General features: G+C 39.5%; 1 non-coding gene across 1 annotated transcript; it reads right to left on the bottom strand.

The window, feature by feature from the left end:
- Positions 1-19,146: 19,146 nt before the first annotated feature.
- Positions 19,147-19,273, bottom strand: LOC120098395 (small nucleolar RNA SNORA17). The gene has a single exon (XR_015643205.1). It is a non-coding gene; the product is annotated as a small nucleolar RNA SNORA17 (small nucleolar RNA).
- Between the last annotated feature and the right edge of the window lie 3,064 nt (positions 19,274-22,337).

Below are 22,337 nucleotides of genomic sequence, written 5' to 3'. Positions count from 1 at the left end.
AGCTCTCCCTTTTGTCACCATTTGTCTCCTAATATTCTCTTTTTCTCCACATGTCTTGTTTGTAAATAAGCATCGCATGACTACTTGGTCTGGTATGAATAAGGCCTCTGGAATTTGCTACTCTATCAGTACTAGAACCTCACTGGAACTTCTGTCAGATACCCTGTTTTTGTCATGTGTTGTAGAAATCCTGTAGTTTTCGATCTGTAAGACAGGTCTGTTCATGTACTCCAGCAAGTCATTGATAGTATAGATGTTATTATGGCCCAATTCACAGCCCTAGCCCTAGACCTGAGACATATCTGAGCTGGTCAGTATGCAGGGTCTCATACGCCCAGGGCCAGATCACCTGCAATTCCTATAACCAGGGCCAGCTCTACACTGTAGGGCCCATGTCCATGAGTGTTGCAGCCAATGAGGGATATGGCCACTTCTACTTTCATGACTTCAGGGACAGGTATATGGCCTGACAGATATACTGAAGGTTGAAAGATGGGCATATGGTATCTCTCCCACCTCTAAACTACTGCCTAGCATAGAAGAGGCAGGGCCAGATCTCCTATACTCACTCTCTTGGGTCTGGCTTACCTGCAACCTTTATATCCAGGGCCAGCTCTACAGAGTTGACAGGTGAGGTGCTGAGCCTGTTCTGCCAAGTGTTTCAGTTGGAAAGGGCAAGGCAAGCTCTTCTACATTGATGGCTTCAGGGCCAGCTTTTCTGCCTGCCATAGATGACAAGGGGGTGAGGATGACTGATCTCTTCTTTGCCAATCTCTTTGCATAGCAAACAAGTGTTTGGCCAACTCTCATATACTCAGGTCCTCCATGGCAGCTCAGGGACTCAGAGATGGCTCATCTGCATTCCTGACAGAGTCAGCACTACTGTGCTGCCCAGGCCAAATACAACAAATTTCATATGGAGGTCCGTTGACGTTCATCATCTTATTTGAAATATAATGGCAGTGCTTCAAGGAGCAGAACTATCTTATTGACAAAAAAGACCTTTTATCAAGAAAGCATTTTTAAATGGCATGTTCTGTAGGTCTTTGAGGTTTTGAAGAACACCAACCAACATTTAATTTATATGAAAAGATAAATGTTGCCTGTATCTAGTGACTTACCAAAGCAGGAATTATGAAGGACTAACTTACCTTGTATTAGCAGAGCTTAGTAGTCTAGTATTGTGTGTCTCTTTGATCCTTTTGGACAGCATTTTGTCTGAGATGAAATTAGGGCATTTCTTCTTCAGTGATTAGCTTGTCGCAAAGGAAGTACCTTTATATGGAGGTATTTATATTTAATAATTTTTAAGTAAATGGAGGTAATAACTACAGAATCAGAGGAAATTCAAAAAATCATCAGATCCTACTACAAAAGCCTATATTCAACAAAACTTGAAAATCTGCAGGAAATGGACAATTTCCTAGACAGATACCAGGTACTGAAGTGAAATCAGGAACAGATAAACCATTTAAACAACCCCATAACTCCTAATGAAATAGAAGCAGTCATTAAAGGTCTCCCAACCAAAAAAAGCCCAGGTCCAGATGGGTTCAATGCAGAATTCTATCAGACCTTCATAGAAGACCTCATACCAATACTATTCAAACTATTCCACAAAATTGAAACAGATGGAGCACTACCGAATTCATTCTATGAAGCCACAATTACTCTTATACTTAAACTACACAAAGACCTAACAAAGAAAGAGAACTTCCGACCAATTTCCCTTATGAATATCGATGGAAAAACGCTCAATAAAATTCTGGCAAACCGAATCCAAAACAATCATCCACCATGATCAAGTAAGCCTACTTGATCCCAGGCCTGTAGGGATGGTTTAATATAGGGAAAACCATCAATGTAATCGATTATATAAACAAACTGAAAGGACAAAACCACATGATCATTCCATTAGATGCTGGGAAAGCATTTGACAAAATTCAACACCTCTTCATGATAAAAGTCCTTGAAAGAATCAGAATTTAAGGCCTATAACTAAACATAGTAAAAGCCATATACAGCAAACCAGTAGCTAACATTAAACTAAATGGTGAGAAACTTGAAGCAATCCCACTAAAATCATGGACTAGACAAGGCTGCCCACTACCTCCCTACTTATTCAATATAGTTCTTGAAGTTCTAGCCAGAGCAATTAGACAACAAAAGGAGATCAATGGTATACAGATTGGAAAAGATGATGTCAAAATATCACTATTTGCAGATGACATGATAGTATATTTAAGTGATCCCAAAAGTTCCACCAGAGAACTACTAAACCTGATGAACATTCAGCAAAGTGGCTGGGTATAAAATTAACTCAAATAAATCAGTAGCCTTCCTCTACACAAAAGAGAAACAAGCCGAGAAAGAAATTAGGGAAACGACACCCATAATAGTCCCAAATAATATAAAATACCTCGGTGTGACTTTAACCAAGCACGTGAAAGATCTGTATGATAAGAACTTCAAGCCTCTGAAGAAAGAAATGGAAGAAGTCCTCAGAAGATGGAAAGATCTCCCATGCTCATGGATTGGCAGGATTAATATAGTAAAAATGATCATTTTACCAAAAGCAATCTACAGATTCAATGCAATTCCCATCAAAATACCAATCCAATTCTTCAAAGAGTTAGACAGAACAATTTGCAAATTCATCTGGAATAAAAAAAAACCCAAGATAGCTAAAGCTATCCTCAACAATAAAAGGACTTCAGGGGGTATCACTATCCCTGAACTCAAGCAATATTACAGAGCAATAGTGATAAAAACTGCATGGTATTTGTACAGAGACAGACAGATAGACCAATGGAATAGAATTGAAGACCCAGAAATGAACCCACACACCTATGGTCACTTGGTTTTTGACAAAGGAACCAAAACCATCCAATGGAAAAAAGATAGCATTTTCAGCAAATGGTGCTGATTCAACTGGAGGTCAACATGCAGAAGAATGCATATCGATCCATGCTTATCACCCTGTACAAAGCTTAAGTCCAAGTGGATCAAGGACCTCCACATCAAACCAGATACATTCAAACTAATAGAAGAAAAAGTGGGGAAGCCTCTCGAACACATGGGCACTGGAGAAAATTTCCTGAACAAAACACCAATGGCTTATGCTCAAAGATCAAGAATCAACAAATGGGATCTCATAAAACTGCACAGCTTCTTTAAGGAAAAGGGCACTGTTGTTAGGACAAAACAACAACCAACAGATTGGGAAAAGATCTTTACCAATCCTACAACTGATAGAGGACTTATATCCAGAATATACAAAGAACCCAAGAAGTTAGATGGCAGGGAGACAAATAACACTATTAAAAAATGGGGTTCATGGAAGAGCTTGAAGGGGCTCAAGACCCCATAGGTACAACAATGCCAAGCAACCAGAGCTTCCAGGGACTTCACCACTGCCTAAAGTCTATACATGGACTGACCGTGGACGCTGACCTCATAGGTAGCAATGAATATCCTAGTAAGAGCACCAGTGGAAGGGGAAGCCCTGGGTCCTGCTAAGACTGAACCCCCAGTGAACTAAATTGTTGGGGGGAGGGCGGCAATGGGGGAAGGATGGGGAGGGGAACACCCATAAAGAAGGGGAGTGGGAGGGATTAGGGGGATGTTTGCCCGGAAACCGGGAAAGGAAATGACACTCGAAATGTATATAAGAAATACTCAAGTTAATAAAAAAAATGGGGTTCAGAGCTAAACAAAGAATTCACAGCTGAAGAATGCCGAATGGCTGAGAAACACCAAAAGAAATGTTCAACATCTTTAGTCATAAGGGAAATGCAAATCAAAACAACCCTGAGATTTCACTTCACACCAGTTAGAATGGCTAAGATCAAAAACTCAGGTGACAGCAAATGCTGGTGAGGATGTGGAGAAAGAGGAACACTGCTAGATTGTTGGTGGGACTGCAGACTGGTACAACCATTCTAGAAATCAGTCTGGAGATTCCTCAGAAAATTGGACATTGAACTACCTGAGGACCCAGCTATACCTCTCTTGGGCATATACTCAAAAGATGTCCCAACATGTAACAAAAACACATGCTCCACTATGTTCATAGCAACCTTCTTTATCATAGCCAGAAGCTGGAAAGAACACAGATGTCCTTCAACAGAGTAACAGATACAGAAAACGTGGTACATCTATACAATGTAATATTACTCAGTTATCAAAAACAATGACTTTATGAAATTCATAAGCAAATGAATGGAACTGGAAAATATCATCCTGAGTGAGGTAACCCAATCACAGAAAAACACACATGGTATGCACTCATTGATAAGTAGCTATTAGTCCAAATGCTTGAATCACCCTAGATGCACAGAACACATGAAACTCAAGTGGGATGACCAAAATGCTAATGCTTCACTCCTTCTTTAAAAGGGGAAAAAGAATACCCTTGGCAGGGAATAGGGAGTCAAAGTTTAGAATAGAGGCAGAAGGAACACCCATTCACAGCATGCCCCACATGTGGCCCATACATATACAGCCACCAAACTAGATAAGATTTATGAAGCAAAAAAGTGAAGGCTGTCAAGAACTGTATATAGATCTCTCCTGAGAGACACACCCAGAAAATACAAATTCGCAAATACATTGGCGAATGGCAGCAGCAAACCACTAAACTGCGAATGGGACCCCCATTGAAGGAGTCAGAGAAAGGACTGAAAGCGCTTGAAGGGGCTTGAGACCCCATATGAACAACAATGTAAACCAGTCAGAGCTTCCAGGGACTAAGCCACTACCCAAAGACTATACATGGACTGACCCTGGGCTCCAACCTCATAGGCAGCAATGAATATCCTAGTAAGAGCACCAGTGAAAGGGGAAGCCCTTGATCCTGCCAAGACTGAACCCCCAGTGAACATGATTGTTGGGGTGAGATTGGTAATGGGGGGAGGACGGGGAGGGGAAGCCCAGATGGAAGGGGAGGGGCAGGTTTTAGGGGGATGTTGGCCTGGAAACCTGGAAGGGGAATAAGAATGGAAATGTAAATAAAAACAATGACTTCATGAAATTCTCAGGCAAATGGACGGAACTATAAAATACCATTCTGAGGGAGGTATCTCCATCTACTGATGTGGGAACAGACCACTGAACATACATGGAATTTACTCACTGATAAGTAGATATTAGGATAAAAGCTCAGAATACCCATGATACAATTTACAGACCACCTGAAGTTCAAGAAGGAACTCCAAAGTGTGGATGCCTTAGTCCTACTTAGAGGGAGAAAAAAATCATGGGAGCTAGAGGGTGGGCAGGGCTTGGAAGGAAAAAAGGAGGGGGAGAGAAAAAGGGAGTGGGATCAGGTGTGGGAGGAGTCGAGAGAGATGGACAGTGGTCAAGAAATCGAACTGTAGATAGCTGAAAGAAAGCCCCAGATGCCAGGAAAGCAAGAGGTTCCTCAGACCAGAGTTGAGATTAGTTGAAATGCCCAAAAAAGGGGAGAGAGAACATGTAGACACCATATCCAGAGGTTAGGCTGGATATGTTGACTGATGGGGCCACCCACCCTTCTGAAAATATAACCCAGAATTGCTCATGCATAAAGTAAATACAGTGATAATGGAACAGAGATGGAAGGAAAGGTCATCCTACCTGGGGATCCATCCCATATACAGACACCAAACCCAGACACTGATACAATCCCATAGGAAGGACAATAATATCAACCAACCAGAAAGAAATACTGACACAAGCATCACCAATAGAGTGAAATAAAAGGAAGAGAGAATCTTAGACATACAAGATAAAATAGAAGAAATTGATGTATCTACTAAAGAAAATGCTACAGTTGAAATGTTTGTAACATTTCTTACCTGGTAGGGAGCATCTTCTGATGTATTTTAGACAAAGACTTAAGAAGGAAATAATTTTCTCCATAGCAAGGTAGCAAAGTATTTTGAAATGTATCTTTCATTCCAATGTTAATATGACATTTGAATGCAACATATCTAGAGAAAACAGATTTTAAAATGCTTTCTTATACATCATATCCAATCTTATTTTACATATGTGTTTATTTATAAATATATGTGAACTATGACTGACAAATATGCATTCTAAATCTGTATGAATATTTATTTACTTATTCTCTCTCTCTCTCCTGTGTGTGTGCATGTCTGTGTGCGTATGTGTGTGTGTGTATAACTGAGTATAAAATCTTTCCTATACTAGCATATTTAAAGAGTAAACAGTGATTAACAGAAAAAATAAATAAAATAAAAATTTAACAACTAAACGAAAAAACTTTCATGAAATTTGGGACATGATAAAAAAACTAAACCTAAGAATAACTGGAATAAAGGAAAAAGAAGAAGAAAGAGGAGGAGAAGGAGGCAAAGGAGAGGAAGGAGAAGAAGAAGAAGAAGAAGAAGAAGAAGAAGAAGAAGAAGAAGAAGAAGAAGAAGAAGAAGAAGAAGAAGAAGAAGAAGAAGAGGAGGAGGAGGAGGAGGAGGAGGAGGAGGAGGAGGAGGAGAGGAGGAGGAGGAAGAGGAGGAGGAGGAAGAGGAGGAAGAGGAGGAAGAGGAGGAGGAGGAAGGAAGGAAGGAAGGAAGGAAGGAAGGAAGGAAGGAAGGAAGAAAGAGTGAGAGAGAAAGAAGTCCCAACTCAAAGGCCCAGAAAATCTCTTCAGCACAGTAACAGAAGACAATTTCCCTAACCTAAAGAAAGTGATGACAGGAAACATAAAAGAATGTTATAGAACACCAAATAGATTGTACCAAAAGATAAGTTCCCCCACTGCATTATAATCAAAACAGTAAAATTACTGAACCATTTAAGAATAATAAAAGCCACAATGAGTAAAAGCCAAATAGCATATAAGAACAGAACTACCTGAATTATACCAGACTTCTCAACAGTCTTTAAGAACCAAAATGGCCTGAACAAATTATTACAGTCTCTAAGAGATCACAAAAATCTGGCCAGACTACTATGCCCAGCAAAACGTCTAATCACCATAGATGAGAAAAACAAGATATTCTATGACAAAACCAAATTTAAATATCTTTCCACTAATCCAGCCCTACGTGGCATACTAGAAGCAAAACTCCAACTCCAGGAGGGTAACCACACCCAAGAAAATAAAAGAAATAGATAATTCCACACAGGTAAAAGGAAAAGATGAGTAACAAATACACACATACAGAGTACTTTGGTCAACATCAAAATAATAGCAATTAACTTCCATTGGTCATTAATATCTATTAACATAAATGGACTTAATTCCCCAACAAAAAGACACTTGCTACAAAAGTCAATACATAAACAAGATACAACATTCTGCTGCATACAAGAAACACACATCAACAACAAAAATGGACATGATTTCAAAGTAAAGGGCTAGTAAAAGTTTTACATGAGAATGGGTCCAAGGAACAAACTGGATTACCCATTCTAATATGTGATAAAATAGACATTCTACCAAAAGTAATCAAAAGAGAAGCAGAAGTCACTTGATACTCATCCAAAAAAAAATTCACCAGGATAACGTCTCAATTCTGACCATCTGTGCCCCAAGAGGAAGGGAATCCACATTTATAAAAGAAACATTACTAAAGCTTAAACCACACAATGAACCTCATACATCAATACTGGGAGAGTTCAACACCCAATTCTCACTAACTGACAAGTCATCAAGACAGAAATAATGAAATTTATAGAAGCTATGAAACAAATGTTCCTAACAGCTGAAGTATATTTTATACAAACACAAAGGGATGTACTTTATTTCTCAGCACCTCATGGAATCTTTACTTAAAATGACCATATGTTTGCTAACAAAATGATTCTGCACAGATAGACACAACAATAGAAAAAATACCTTGTATCTTACCAGACCACAATGGATTGAAGCTAGATTTCAACCACAGAAACAACAGAAAAACTACGTACTCATGGAAACTGATCACTTGGTCAGGGAAGAAATAAAGAAAGAAATCTAAGACTTTCTAGAATGTAATGAAAAGGAGGGCACAACATTTCCAAACTTATGGGACACAAAGAAAGCAGTGCTAAGAGGAAAGTTCATAACACAAAGTGCTTTCATAAAGAAATTGAATAGCTTTCATAATAATGTATAAAAGTATACGTGACAGCTCTACAAAAAAGTCACAAACATATCCAAAGGAATTTATTCCAGGAAGTAATCAAACTCAGGGCTGAAATCAATAAATTAGAAACAAATGGAACAATACAAAGAATCCATAAATCCAAGCCTTGGTTATTTGACAATATAAACCAGATATACAAACACTTAGCCTAAGTAGCTAAAAGGTAGAGAGACAGTGCCTAAATTTGCAGAATGAACATGAAAAGGAAGAGATAATTACAGTCACCAGGGAAATTCAAAGAATCATTAGGTCTTTCTTCAAAATCCTGAAATTGGAAAACTTAAATGAAACGGATTATTTTCTAGACAGATACCATTTACCAAAGATAAATTAATCACAAGTAAACTATGTAAATATTCCAATAATCACTAAGGAGAAGCAATCATTAAGTCTCCCAACAAAAAGAAGCTAAGGCCTGATGGTTTTAGTGGAGAATTCTACCTAACATTCAAAGAGAAACTAATACCAACACTCCTCAAACTATTCCACAAAACAGAAACAGAAGACACACTGCCAAATTCATCCTATGAAGCCATAGTCATACTTTCACCTACACCCCATAATGACTGAAAAAAAGAGAAAATTTCTGACCAATCTCCTTTATGAACATTAATGCAAAGATATTCAATGAAATCCTCACAAACTTAATATAAGAACACATCTATGACATCATCTACCATTATCATGTAGGCTTCTTTCAAAGGATATAGAGTTTGTTCAATATATAAAAATCCATCAACTTAGTCTATCATATAAACACATCGAGAGAAGAAAAACACATAATTATTTCATTATGTGTTAAAAAATCCTTTGACAAAATCCAACACTGCTTCATGTTAAAAGTCTTAGATCATGAATAAAATATCGATATGTAAACACAATTAAAACAATATACATCTAGGCAAAAGCTGGCATCAAATTGAATGGAGATTAATGTAAAAAAAATCCACTAAAATCAGTGACAAGATAAGGTTTTCCACTTTCTCTCTTGCTTTTTAGTATAGTACTTGAAGTCCTAGCTAGTCAGACAAGGGGATTTAATTGGAAAGGAAGAAGTCAAATAATTGCTATTCACAGGAGAAGATATGATAATATACATATGCTTATGCAAAACTTTTTGGGTTAACATTTGTAGTAGTTCACCAGGAAACTCCTACAGCTGATAAACATCCTGAGCATGGTGGCTGGATATAAAACTTTCTCAAAAAAATCAGTAGCCCTCCTTCATACACAGAACAAATAGGCTGAAAAATAAGTTATAGAGATAATACCCTTCACAATAGCCACAAGAATATTAAATATTACTCAAACCAAGCAAGAGACCACTAATGACAAGAAGTCCCTGAGGCAAAAAAGTTGAAGAAGGTATCAGAAGATGGAAAGAACGCCCATGCAGTATACAGAATCAATGCACTGTCCATCAAAATCCCAAATCAGTTCTTTACAAGTCCTTAGAAGAGTAACTCTCAACTTCATATGGAAAAACTACAACAAGAACAAAAACTCAGAATAGCTAAAATAATACTGTAAAATAAAAGAACTTTTGGAGTTATCACCATCCATGACTCGAAGCTGTACTACAAAGGAAAGTAATAAAAACTGCATGGTATTGGTATAGAAACAGACAGGTTGAAAAATGGAATCAAATCAAACACCCAGAAATACACCCCCATACCTGCAGACATTCAACGTTTTACAAAGAAGCCAGAAACATACAATGGAAAAGGGAGAGCATTTTCAAGAAATGCTGGACGAACTGGACGTCTGCATGTAGAAGAATGCAAACAGATCCATACTTATCATACTGCAAAAACTTAAATACAAGTGGATAAAATTCTTCAATTAAAACCAGACACACTAGAGCTAATACAACAGAAAGCAGGAAAAAAGACTTAAACTCAGGCACTAATATGAACAATTAATAAATGGGACCTCATGAAACTGAGCAGGTAAGGCAAAGAGCACTGTCAATAGCAGCCTGTAGATGTGGAAAAGTTCTTCACAAACACTTTATCTGACAGAGGGCTAATATACAAAATGTATTAAAACTTCAAGAAGTTAGACGCCAACAGCCCAAATAACCCAAGTAAAAGTGGGGAATAAGCTAAACAGAGAATTTTCAACACAGGACTTTGCAATACCTGAGAACCACTTGAGGAAATGTTGGGAAATGCAAATCAAAACAACACTGAGATTTCACCTTACACACATCAGAATGACTGCAATCAAAACAACAAGGCACAGAAACGCTGGCAAGGATGCGGAGCAAAGGAACATTTCTTCATTGCTATTTGGAGTGTAAACTTGTACACCCACTTTGGAAATTGGTCTGATGGTTTCTTAGGAAATTGGAAATAGCTAAACCTCAGTACCCTGCTGTATCACTCCTGGACGTACAACTAAACAATGTTCCACGAGCCAAGAAGGACAGAGCTTAACTATATTCATTGAAGCTTTATTTATAGTAGAATGAAACTGAAAATAACCAAGATGAAAATATGGATATAAATAGGATCCATTTACACAATGAGATAATATTCAAATACTAATAGCAAAGATATCATGAGCTTTTCAGACAAATAGATGGAATTAGAAAATATTATCCTATATCAGGCTTCTGTCAGCATGCACCTTTTGACATCCGCAATAGTGTCTGGGTTTGGGTTTGATGGATCCCCAGGTGGGAAGGTCTCTTTATGAAATTTTCTTCAGTCTGTTACCTGAGAGGCTCTGTCAGAGCCTGACAAATACAGGGGTGAATGCTCATAATCAAGCATTGGACTGAGAACAGGAGAAGTTAGAGAAAGGACTGAAGGAGCTAAAGGGGTTTGCAGCTCCATAGGAAGAAAAACGATATCAACCAACAAGACTTTCCTGAGCTCCCAGGGACTAAACCATCAACTAAAGAGTACACATGTACCAACCCATGGCTCTAGCCGCATATGTAGCAGAGGATGGCCTTGTTGGTCATCAATGGGAGGAGAGGCCCTTGGTCCTGTGAAAGCTGAGATGCCCTTCATCCTGTGAAAGCTGGATTCCCCAGTATGTGGAATGCCAGGGCAGGAAGGAGTGAGGGAGTGGGTGGGGAAGCACGATCATAGAAGCAGGGTGAGGGGGATGGGATAGGAGGTTGCCAGAGGGGAAACCCGGAAAGGGGATAACATTTAAAATGTAAATAAAAAAATATCCAATAAAAGAAAAAAAGAAAATATCAACATGAGAGCCCAGGCACAAAATGACATTTATTGTGTGTACTCACTTATTTATTAGCCATAAAATATAGGATAACCATGCTATAATCCACAGACCCAAAGAAGCCAAATAATGCCCAATGGAGGATGCTTGAAATTTTGTCAGAAGGGGAAACAAAATAACTATTGGGTACATTCTCCCATAACCTCTCCTCATACCTTCATCAGACCTGCTGAGCCTGAAGCATACAGCTTTGCTTCCCTCCCCTCACCCATTTTCCCTGCATGCTGAGTTCTCTTGGGCTAGTCAAGCTTCTTGAGCAGCCTTCTATCCCAGGGGGACCTCCATTCTCCCACAAACTCTCAGTCCATCTTCAATGGATCTGTGGCTCCTGACATACAGACTTGTAGCTCCTGCAGATCAGGAACCATAAAGCCAAAGGATATCTAATAGAGGCCTGCCATACGAAAATTATGGAGGTTAAAACATCCTCCCAATACCTACTATAACAAGAACATACAGAGACCAAAGCCATCCAGATGGCTAAAGTCCCTTGAAAACAACAAAATCAACAAAAGCCAGGGTACCTTTAAAGTAGACCTACCCTAATATAGCAAGCCTGGATATTATAACACAAGAAAATGACCTTAAATCCAATCTTACAATGATTATAGCAGCCTTTAAAGAAGAAACAGGTAAGTCCCTTAAAGATATCCAGGAAAATAGAATTAAACCGGTGAAGGAAATAAATAAAACCATTAAGCCTCAAGTAGAAATAAAAGCAATAAAGAAAACACAAACTGAGGAAAACCACAGTTATGACAAACCTCAGGAAGAGAACTGGAACAACAAATGCAAACATCACCAACAGAATACAGAAGTTAGAAAAGAGAATCTCAGGTGTAGAAGATACAATAAAAGAAATGAATGGATCAGTCAAATAAACTGTTAAATCTATAAAAATCTTACCATAAAATATGGGGCAATCCACTGTGCCACCAGACAGAAGAACTGTTAAGATAGTTGCACATGTTCAGAACCCAGAACTCTCAATTGAGGATGGTCATTAGCTCCAGATCAGATTCCTGTCCTGGAGAAAGTGACCACGACACTCTGCTAAGAGGACCATTGCAGTAGGTCACATAAGGTAGAACCTAGAGTTCTCCATGCTAATGGACTATCTAGATATCCCTCAACTGAAGAATTAGATAAAGAAAATGTAGTACATCTACACAATGGAATATTATTTATCCAAATAGAGAACATTCTCAGTGAGGCAACCAAGTTCCCATAGGGCCTATACGTGAACATTAGCCATAAAATACAGGATACCCATGCTACACTCTACAGACCCAAAGAAGCTGAATGAGAAGGAAGTTAAAAGTGCAGATGCTTGAATTTTACATAGAAAGGTGAGTAAAATGTCATAAGAGGCAGATAGAAGGGAGGAACTAGGTAGGAGAAGGGTTAGGGTGGAGAATGGGGTATGTTCAGGATCAGGAGTAGGAAAAGCCAGGAGAGATTCAAAGATGGCCATGAGAATGAGTGGTAATCAGTAACTGTCAGGATTGAGATGTAGGGGCATCTCCTGGACTATATAGTGACTTGGGATAAATGAATCATGTAAGAATCAATGAGGGTGACCTTAGCTGTGTCTCACAGCATCGGGCATATAGAACCTGAATAGTCCACCTCCTGAAGTAGGGTGGAACCCCAGTGGAGTTATAGGGACATCAACCTGTCCCCCAAAACACACGAAATTTTTGACCCTAAATTTTGTTTTCTGAACAAGAAATGCAGGAACAGGATGGAGCAGAGACTGAGGTAATGGGCAACCAATATCTAGCCCAACGTGAGACCCACACCAGGGGCAAGCACCAATTCTTGACACTTGATACTCTGTTTGCTTGCAGACAGGAGTCTAGCAAGGCTGTCCTCTTAGAGGCTCCAGCCAGCAGCTGGCTCAGGCAGATGCTGATGCCACAGCCAAACAGTGGAAGGAGCTTGGGAACTCTTAGAGAAAAACACGTAACTGTGGGCCCTGAAGGGGATAGGAACTCCACAGAAAGACCAATATAATCAGTTCACTCTTGTGTATCTCAGAGACTATATAACCAACCAAAGAGCATAAATTGGCTGGACCTAGGCCTCCCAGCACACATATAGCAGATATGCAACTTGGTTTTCAGGTGTGTCGCCCAGAAAATGGAGCTGGGGTTCTCCCCAAAGCTATTTCCTTTATGTGGGAAATTCTCTTCTAGCTTGGCTGCCTTCTTTGATTTCAGCGGGAAAGGATTCCCCTAGATCTGCCAAGACTTGATATATCCAGGGTTCAGGGATAACCAATGGTGACCTGACTTGAACAGAGGAGAAAAGGAGGTGGGATGTGGGGAAGAATTGTGCAAGGGGGTTAGTGGGAGGGGGCAGCGAAGGAGATATAAAGTGAGTAAGCAAAAAATATGTATTAGGGGTTGATGGAGGAAGAAAACAGAATCGGAGAAGAGATAGGGAAGGGAATCGTGAAGAGGTATTAAATGTAGCTGAGAACAGAGGAGAGAGAATAAATCTGAAGTGGGCAAGGAGGTTGCATCTCAAGGACTTGTCAGAAAATTGGGAAGGGAGTTCCCAGGGAATCTTAAGAGGTGATTCTACCTGAGACTTAGCAGTGGAGTGGTCACGTCCTCTAGCCAGGCAGCACTCCCTGTGAATGACTAAGCAAACAATCCAACCACAAAACCTTCAACCCAATACATGTCCCGCCTACAAGATGTATGTGACAAAGATGGACCAGAGATGGAGGGCATGGGGAACCAATGACTGGTCAAAATTAAGACCCATCTCATGGGCAAGAAGCAATCCCTAACACTTTTAACAATATTCTGTTATGTTTTCAGAACATTGTAGAATAACTGTACTCTGAGATGGTTCACCTAGTAGAAGCTGGAAACTGATGTAGAGACCCACAGCCAAGTATTAAATGGAGCTGGAGGAGTGTTGTGGAAGAGTTGGGTGGGGGGAGGATTGAGGAACAAGAAGAGGCTAGGGGCTCCAAAGGAAGACCAACAGTGTCAACTAGCCTGGACCACTGGGGACTCCCTGGGACTATACCACCAACCAAAGAGTATGATCTGGACCTAGGCCCCTGGCACATATGTAGTAGATGCGTAACTAAGTCTTCATGTAGGGCCTCCATCAATAGCAGAAGCTGTCCCCAAATCTATTGCATGCCTATGGATCCCATTCTCTTAACTACCCTACCTTGTCTGGCGTCAGTGTGAGATGATGAGCATAGTCTTACAGGGACTTCATGTGCTACAGTTGGGTGATTCTCAGGGGCAGGGGGCTCTCCCTTCTTTTTTTCTTTTTTTAGGGGTTCGAGGTGGCAGTGTCATTTAATCAGATGGAGGAAGGGATTTGCCATAACGACACCACATTCTAGATCTGGAATGGAGTACAAAACAATGAGGAGAACAGATGATTTTATACAATTGTAAATGTTTAGAAACAAAACTTGTATACATGTATTTATATAAACAAATACTTATTTAACCCTTGCGCGTGTGTGAACTTTTCTCTGAACTGTTTACATTGAGACATATATCCTTTTTTCTTAATAATTTGTATATATTTCCTAAGAAATTGAATGCTTTTTAAAAAAATCAGAAATTTAGTTGTTGTACAATACTATTATTAACCTGCATATTCAAATTTCTTTAGTTTTTTCATTTCCTTTTCATCTCCAACCTAGGAACACGGTGGCTTACACCTCTGGCTTCAATGTCTAGAACATTTCCTCAGTATCCGTTGTCTTTACTGACCATTCTGGCTATTTTCAGTGATATTTTATTTAAGTATAAAACTATATCACAGAATACCTTTTAATTAGGGATTAGCTGACATCTCTTTATTTTAGCTATTGTGGTGATTAGCACTGATTATCAGCTTAAGAGGATCTAGAACCGCCTAAAACAAGACTTCATGCTTATCTTAGGGTTTCGTTGGTGTGATGAGACACCATGACCAGATGACTCTTACGAAGAGAAACATTGAATTGAATCTGGTTTACAGTTTCAGGGGTTTAGTCCATTGTCATAGTGGCCAGGAGCACGGCAGCATCTAGGCAGGCATGGTGCTGGGGAAAGTGCTGAGAGTTCTACATCTTGATCTGAAGGCAGCAAAATGAGACTGTGTTACACACTGGGTGGAGTTTAAGTACAGAGGACCTCAAAGCCCCCTATCCCACAGTGACACCCTCCAAAGAGTGCCACTCCCCATAGGCTGAGCATTCAAACACATGAGTCTATGGGGCCATACCTGTTTAAACCACCACAATGTCTATGGATTGTCTAGATTAGGTAAATTGAGGCAGGAAGATCCACTTTAACTGTGAGTGGAATTATTCTGTGAGTTGGAGTCCTAGATCTAATATAAAGGAAAAAGTGAGCTGTGTGTTAGCATCTATTGACCTCTGCCTTCCTGACTGTAGATACAAAAGTGTGACCAGTTCGCTTCCTACAAATGTTGCCATGCCTTCCTCACCACAATGGAACAATCCTTAGAGATTGTAAATCAGATTAAAATCTTCCTGAGGCTGCTTTTGTTAGCTATTTTCACCTGTCTTCTTCCTGTCTTCATTGGGGCTCTCCCTTCTTAAAAAGAATAGGAGGGAATAAGCGCAAAGAGTTATGGGAGGATTGTCTGGAGAAAAGAAGGGTGGACATTGATATGTAAAGAAAATAAATAAATGAATACATAAATAAACAAATGTAACAAATTGCTTTCTATTGATTTTGGACATAGTTTTCCTTTTGCCGGGACTAAGACAATCAGGAAATGTTCAAGTACTAAAAAAGCTAGCTATAAAATTTGCTGTCCAATCTCTGTGCACTGAGACAGTTCCAGGTTTAACTGAGTCCTGACTAGGACACTATGGAGAACTAGATAAATTGGGATCCACTGGCGTCAGTGTTTTTATTTTAAAATGTCCAGGAAGCAGGTTTTGATGAAACAAGTATTAAGGCAGTCCGAGGGAGGATCAGGCAGGATGGCAGAATAAAAATGCCTCAGAACTTCAGCATCCTAAAGTTGTCAGGAATACTTTTCTCGTTGTTTTGCCCTGTGAACATATAAGCTTTCAAAGGTCTTATAAATTTCAGCATTAACATAAGTATGTTATGTGCAGTTTCCACAGTTCAGTTAAAGATGATTCTCTGCTGTATGCTACAGCATGGAAGGCATCTGTCTTTTTTATAAGTTAATTTGGATAGTATAACCAAACTGTAATATAGACTTGTATCCATAATAGAAAGATGGCATGACAAGCCTTGAGGATTTTGTTGCCAAAGATTCATTGGGCATACACAGCTGAGGTTCTAGCTGGCAATATTTTCATGTCTCTTTCAATCTCAGAGCTGTTTCAGATGAAGGGACCGGCAAATTATGTTCCCTGTCCTGTTTGGTTTTCTTGATTTCTTTCTTCCTGTCTGCAGTCAAGACAGTCAGGTGTCTTCCCTGGTCATAAAATTTGAAGGAATCCATAGTTTTCTTTTCCTGTGGGAACATATGTATAAACTCAATGACTTTCAGTAGTTGTTTTATTGTTCATTAACACTCAAGAAATTTAAAGTCAGTAACACATTTTATAATCTATCTCTGGGCATCTTTGTTACCCCTTACTGCTCTTTAAGCATTTCCTTAAATGTTCTGTTAGATTTCCATAATTGCTTGTCCTGTAAGAATGTAAGATGTATCTGTAACATTTTCTATGCTATAATGTCAAAAAACCCTGTTATTATTCTAATGGTTACACATGTTGAAGAGCCATCAGCCTCAATCTGTAAAGGCATCTCCAAAATAACCATTATCTCTACCAAATATGCAATTTCAGAATTATTCCTTTCAGAATTTAAGTCAGAAACCCTTCAAAATTCTGACTATGTACATATTTTAATTCTCCAAACAACATATGTATATGTTTTACAAACATATATGTATATATATATATATATATATATATATATATATATATATAATCTATGGTTTGACTCCCTTCTAAGGTAACATCATTAAGCAGATTCTGCATTCTTTACCCAGAATACTACATCTCTCTGAGCTTCCATTTTTATTCTTTAAGGCTTTGTGAATTTTCAAAACTGGAACCTCCTTTCCTGCTTTTGCTCCAGGTTCAGGATCCTCGAAAGGTTCCAGAGCCTCTAATCTCTGTCCCATGACCTCTTCTCTAGCATCTAATTTTTCAGTCTATTACTATCTCAAGTCACCCTTATTGTCATCTTTCCTAAATAGGATACATAAAAACATTATTGAAATAACAACCCATTTGTATGCTGATAAGCAAAACCAAATCATATGGAATCCAGAGGCATGGTGTCATTGTGTTTCTCTCCATTTTAAAAAGTTTACTTTTCCTTTTAATCTCTAAGTCTCTTCTTAAGGGCTTCACTTTCTCAGTTTTTTCAACTGAGTAAGTATTTATTAGCATTTTATGCTCAGTGTCCCTTCCCTTTTATTTTTTTTTAAACTTACAATCTTACCTGCACAGATGCCAGGCTTTCTCAACTTGCATCTCATTCTGTTTTAATGTGACATCAGCTATTTAGCAATCACATAGAGTGGGCTGCTGGTCCCACCCAAATTATTCTGCTCTGAAGAGATGGAAAGGGCCAGAAGTTCTGGGCCCATGGGCCTCACCAGAGGTGGCAGTGCTGGTGGAAAACCTGAGAGAAACTGCTTTGAAGTTCTGGCACCTGCCAGCTGAGTTAGTTGTCCTGCCACAGTTGTTAAAGCTACTATGGCTGTAGTGTGGGTCACACTGAGCTTCTGAATCCCTGCTGGCCAGCAGGCTATGGCTCTCTTGTTGTTGCTGTTCTGAGAAGCTTTTCACCTTGTGGTGGGCCTGAGGTTCCAGTTTGCTTTCACTCTCTTTCAAAGAGACCAGACCTCCTATCTGTCCCTCAGATTGTCTCAGGCTACAGTTCTATCATTCTAGATGTTGCTTACTGGCTTCTGCTTAAGTGTTAAGCTTAAAGCTGCTAGCCTTGCTTTCTGATCTGATTCCCATGTCCATAAAGTTTAGCTAAAGTCTGAATCTAGTGTCCTAATCTTGGGTTACATGATAAATGGTGGATGCCATTATTTTGTGAGTGTTTACTGTACATCTGATCCCAGAAACAATAACTCTGAGTATAACTTTATTATACTTACAAACATCTTGTCCATAAGCTTTGGCTCATTCTTTGACAATCTCATAACTCATTATCCCATGTATTCTATTCTAACTGCCATGGAGTTGGTTGCTTGGTCCTAAGTTTCATACAATCCCTTTTCTTCTGTGTCTGGACAGAATCTTCCCACACCTTACTCAATCCCCCCAATTCTCTCTATATACTGAACTTCTACCTCCCTATTTCCTGTCTAAGCTCATAGGCAAACAACATGTTATTGACAGATGATTGCTTTTATACAATGCAAAACAATATTATGCCACATCTTTGAGTCCCCCGTTCCGCCTCACTTCATTGTGCTTGCATCCTTCTCTGTGCTTCTTTCTTTTCCATTTTTCTAACACTTACTTTCTCATCTTAGTAGTTCCCAGGGTCTCTAAATGTCTGGGGTCGTCCCAAGACTCTTCACTGGAGTGATATACACCACCTGTTCCTTATGTCACCAGGCTGGAGTCATTGTGGGCATGGTCCACTCCTCCAGGCCTGCTTGGCACTGGATTGGTGGTCATCTGAAACTAGTTCCCTTTCTCAGCTCTCTGATTCCAAACTAGAGATCGTCTTTGGTTCACTTTTTGTCAGGGAACGTTAGGCTACTAATGACTAACATTCATAGGTCAGAACACTCAGTGTAGACATAGTCTCCCTCCTCTTTGCCACCGACAAATGCACATGTGGCACAACACCCTCACCTGAAATACTTCTTAGGGTTTTCCTGCATAATCATTATTGGGTGGGGACTTAGTTTGCACTGTAGATAGTGTAATTCTTCTCCTGACTTTCCTGTCCAGTAAATAGACAAACTTAATTCATCTGCCTCCCACCATAGGTATTCTTAGAGATGAAATTTCATTCATATATATCCAATGACTTCCTTTAACTGATATTAAGACTAGAAGGAATGCTTCAGTTGATGTATTTGGGGAGTACTGGTCTACCCCAAACCATGGTTTCTGGACCCACTTACTTTTACACAGCAAATTTCTACACAGCTTCACATTTCTCCACTAGAGAGGTGTCTTCAATTTCTCCACTAGAAAGTTCTGAAGTTTTATTCACCCTCTCAGGTAGATGTCTGAGAGGGGAGAGTGCAAGTGGTCACCCTTAATGACATTTTTGTATATTAAAAAAATCAAAATGCATAATACCTGGACAGATGGCCCTGTGTCGCTGGGGTGTGACACTGGCAGTGTTTGGCTAGTAGTGAGTACATGTTCTCCCACTTTAGGATAAACAAAGCCAGTGGCTCAGCTTTGTTTATCAGCAGGGAGTAGTGGGGAGAGGTAGGTGACAAGTTTATTTTCTTGACATCTTCCATCTGGGTCTTGGGTAATATACTCTGCTTTCTCAACTTTAGAATATTTGCTATTAACATGTGTACTCCATGGCCCAGGGATCACTGCATGACCCCAAGACCAGAGGCTAGCATACTTCCTTTGAGTTAATATCATATATCTGGGTGGAATCATCATTTCCTGTGTAGTCTTCCAGCTCCCTTACAAGCTTCCATACTTTCTTTAAAAAAATGTCATTTCAAGACTCAAGAGCAATTATTCACAAATGACTCACTATAATCATTACAGCTAGGGACACTTCCCTTCTAATCAAGAATATACATGGTAAATGTTCCAAAGTAAATATGCGAGGCACCCACGCACAAAATCTAAGCTTCATTATTTCTGATTATACTTTTCTTTGCCTTTTGAGTCACTCTCCACGGTTTTAAACTCCAGCTGTGTTGTCACAAAGTCTCCTTTCTTACAGATGAAAAGAGGGATGGCGAATAGTCTGGAAGCATTTTCTTCCCCACCCAGTAGGTCTGCAGTCCTATCCACACGAGAAATCCAGGCAAGGTTTGGCATTTGTTATTTGGAGCATTACTGCATAATCTGAGCTTGAGTCAAATCTTTGCTAAAGGATTGAAGTAGTCTGTTCAGGTTAATGGAATATGTATTCCCATGCGTCTGGATACTTGATGTCCAAATTGTGCAATGCTTTAGAACCTTTGAGAACTTTCTACTGATTTTAGAACGATTAGGAAAGGAAACATGACTAACAGAAAGGGTCATACTGGAACTGGACATGCTTCCTGTCCTAGGCATACTTTCTGGTTGTCTTCACTGGACAAAACCAGCACATGAGGCTGATCAAGCCACTGCCATCTCTTTACCCCCAGTTGATGGGCCATTCCCTATGTACTTTGAGCCAAAGCACACACATCCTCTCCATTCATATGCTGTGGTTGGGAATTTTCTTATATAGAAGAGAAGAGCAACAAAAAGTATGAAGAAGCTTGAAAGACTAGCAAGTGCCAGTGGATAAAAGCTAGATGAACTGCAGGGAGATTGTGGGGATGTGGTATGGGCAGGTCTCGTGTCTGTAGGGGGTAGAAAGAAGGGAACCGCAGAGATGGAAAAGTCCATCCGCAGGTCAGTTCTCCTGTGGTCTGGAAGTTTTGGTAGACTCTGGTAATTTTGGTTTGTAGACATGCTCATTAGAATTTTCTACAGGAATCGTCAATTAAGTCAATTTTTCTGCCCAGTGTTCCTCAATCCAACTGAGGCTTTAGGAACTTTAATTAGCTCTTTAGGAACTAGCTAATTTTTGTTGTCGTTTTTGTTGTTGCTGTTTTGAATCAACACATAAGACACAAGAGGATAGCCTAGTGTGACACGACCTCCTATGATTACATCCCCATTTTTTATAAAATTTGCTCACCAACTCTCGATATTTTTCCTGATTTTTCTTCCAAAATAAAGCCTAATTATGATGATAAGTTCATATATTTTATACATCTGGGGTAAGAAAAAACAAAAATAATTGAAAAACTCAGATTCAATATGAAAAGAGAAAAAAAGACAAAGATATATGTTTAGTATTGCCTCCCAAAGATGAATGGTTAATTAGAATGAACCAGAAGATTATAAACTTCACATAAAACAGTCCTTGTGTTAGTCGACCTGAGGAATGAGCAGAAGCCTTGAGTATTCAAGCACTCAATTTGAGCTACTCAGAACTTTAAAGTCATCTTTCCAAGCTGTTAGAACTACAAGGTGCCTCATTCCCAAATCACTTTGGGATCTTGTCCACAGAGAATGCGGAAACAGATAAGTTGGTTTAACAGAGTTGCCAAAATTTCTGCTATGACCTTAATCCAGGCAGCAACTTATGTTAGAAGTGAAAATCAGGCAAAGCACAGCCTACTGCTTCCTGTACCATCTATAGTTGTTTCTAGATTACAATGGAGAACCTGGGCAGTGGTAATACAATCAGCCAGTTCCACACAATTTGACACTTGGCCTTTCAGTGACTAATGTGTGATGTCATGTTCATGCTAAAGGACACGAACATTATAGTGCCTCATGTATGAGTTTTTTAAGCAATAAGAATAATAAGATCAAATATCTAGCAAAAATGCAATCAATGTTTTATGTTTGTAATATATTCAAGAAAAATCATCCTAATTTAAGAAAAAAACAACACTATTCCTTAAGAAGAGAAATTGTGCCTTCACAATCTTGAATGTGTCACTTGTCATAAAGGAAAATAAAACTCTATATTAAGAAGGGGAATGTGGAGTTCTCTGCACCCAAATCCCGTGGGAGGGAGAGCTAAACCTTCAGAGAGGCAGACAAGCCTGGGAAACCAGAAGAGACTGCTCCCTGCACACACATCTCGGACGCCAGAGGAAAAAGCCAAAGACCATCTGGAACCCTGGTGCACTGAAGCTCCCGGAAGGGGCGGCACAGGTCTTCCTGGTTGCTGCCGCTGCAGA

This window comes from Rattus norvegicus, chromosome 18 (genome assembly GCF_021556685.1).
Source record: "Rattus norvegicus strain SHRSP/BbbUtx chromosome 18, alternate assembly SHRSP_T2T, whole genome shotgun sequence".
Classification (NCBI taxonomy): Eukaryota; Metazoa; Chordata; class Mammalia; order Rodentia; family Muridae; genus Rattus; species Rattus norvegicus.
The sequence above is the reverse complement of the archived record's forward strand: the minus strand, read 5'-3'. Positions and strand labels throughout refer to the sequence as shown.